The 2,344-nt window shown below is 44.9% G+C and overlaps 1 long non-coding RNA gene across 1 annotated transcript; it reads left to right on the plus strand.

Moving 5' to 3' along the window:
- Positions 1–293, plus strand: LOC115183326 (uncharacterized). The gene is made up of 2 exons (XR_003874026.1): positions 1–86; positions 220–293. It is a non-coding gene; the product is annotated as an uncharacterized LOC115183326 (long non-coding RNA).
- The last annotated feature ends 2,051 nt before the right edge of the window (positions 294–2,344 follow it).

A 2,344-nucleotide genomic window follows, 5' to 3' on the forward strand; every position in this document is an offset into this window, starting at 1 on the left:
GACTGAAGATGATACTGGAACATACTGGTGTGGAGTCGTAACTAGTTACATTTCACTGATTACACAGGTACAACTGCATGTTACAGGTAAGTGACCATTTCTACAAGTGTAATATTTCAGCGAAGGTATCAAACACTTGACATGTCATTGACAGACTGGAGGGACATCTTATCTATCATAATCTGTAAAGACGACTGAACAGGTTTATGTCATTCGCAGATTGGAGGGACGTCAAACAAATCAATGTGACTGGACAGGTGGGGGAGACTGCCAGGCTTACTTGTAAATATCCAGACGACAATAAGAGTAATGAGAAGTTTTTCTGTAAAGGGGACAGTCCTTTAATCTGTGAAGATAAATTAAGAACTACATTACAAAATGAAGTTGTGTATGAAGGCAGGTTTTCCCTGAGGGATAACCCCAGAATATCAGTCTTCACAGTGTACATCAAAGAGCTGAGACCCACTGCACTGAGGATAGGAAACTCTGTCACCACCGATAAGCCCACTATAATTGAGAATTTCAATAAGCATTTTTCTACGGCTGGCCATGCTTTCCACCTAACTACCCCTACTGCATTCAACAGCACTGCAACCCCCACAGCTACTCGCCCAAGCCTACCCCATTTCTCCTTCTCCCAAATCCATTCAGCTGATGTTCTGAAAGAGCTGCAAAATCTGGACCCCTACAAATCAGCTGGGCTTGACAATCTGGACCCTTTCTTTCTAAAATTATCTGCCGAAATTATTGCAACCCCTATTACTAGCCTGTTCAACCTCTCTTTCGTGTCGTCTGAGATTCCCATAGATTGGAAAGCAGCTGCTGTCATCCCCCTCTTCAAAGGAGGTGACACTCTTGACCCAAATTGCTACAGACCTATATCCATCCTACCCTGCCTTTCTAAGGTCTTCGAAAGCCAAGTCAACAAACAGATTACCGACTATTTCGAATCCCACCGCACCCTCTCCGCTATGCAATCTGGTTTCAGAGCTGGTCATGGGTGCACCTCAGCCACGCTCAAGGTCCTAAACGACATCATAACCGCCATCGATAAGAAACAATACTGTGTTGCCGTATTCATTGACCTGGCCAAAGCTTTTGACTCTGTTAATCACCACATCCTCATCGGCAGACTTAGTAGCCTTGGTTTCTCAAACGATTGCGTCGCCTGGTTCACCAACTACTTCTCTGACAGAGTTCAGTGTGTCAAATCGGAGGGCCTACTGTCTGGACCTCTGGCAGTCTCTATGGGGGTACCACAGGGTTCAATTCTTGGGCCAACTCTTTTTTCTGTATACATAAATGATGTCGCTCTTGCTGCTGGTGAATCTCTGATCCACCTCTACGCAGACGACACCATTCTGTATACTTCTGGCCCTTCTTTGGACACTGTGTTAACAACCCTCCAGACGAGCTTCAATGCCATTCAACTCTCCTTCCGTGGTCTCCAACTGCTCCTAAATACAAGTAAAACTAAATGCATGCTCTTCAACCGATCGCTGCCTGCACCTGCCCGCCCATCCAACATAACTTCTCTGGACGGTTCTAACTTAGAATTTGTGGACAACTACAAATACCTAGGTGTCTGGTTAGACTGTAAACTCTCCTTCCAGACTCACATCAATCATCTCCAATCCAAAGTGAAATCTAGAATTGGCTTCCTATTTCGCAACAAAGCATCCTTCACTCATGCTGCCAAACATACCCTCGTAAAACTGACCATCCTACCAATCCTCGACTTCGGCGATGTCATTTACAAAATAGCCTCCAATACCCTGCTCAACAAGCTGGATGCAGTCTATCAAAGTGCCATCCGTTTTGTCACCAAAGCCCCATATACAACCCACCACTGCGAGCTGTATGCTCTCGTTGGCTGGCCTTCAATTCATAATCGTCGCCAAACACATTGGCTCCAGGTCATCTACAAGACCCTGCTAGGTAAAGTCCCCCCTTATCTCCGCTCACTGGTCACCATAGCAGCACCCACCTGTAGCACGCGCTCCAGCAGGTATATCTCTCTGGTCACCCCTAAAGCCAACTCCTCCTTTGGTCGTCTCTCCTTCCATTTCTCAGCTGCCAATGACTGGAACGAAGTACAAAAATCTCTAAAACTGGAAACACTTATCTCCCTCACTAGCTTTAAGCACCAGCTGTCAGAGCAGCTCACAGATCTCTGCACCTGTACATAGCCCATCCTTAATTTAGCCCAAACTACTACCTCTTCCCCTACTGTATTTATTTATTTTATTTATTTTGCTCCTTTGCACCATATTATTTATATTTTAACTTTTAACTTTCTTCAAACTACAAATCTACCATTCCAGTGTTTTCTTTGCCATACTTT

Source organism: Salmo trutta, unplaced genomic scaffold (genome assembly GCF_901001165.1).
Source record: "Salmo trutta unplaced genomic scaffold, fSalTru1.1, whole genome shotgun sequence".
In the NCBI taxonomy this organism is placed as follows: Eukaryota; Metazoa; Chordata; class Actinopteri; order Salmoniformes; family Salmonidae; genus Salmo; species Salmo trutta.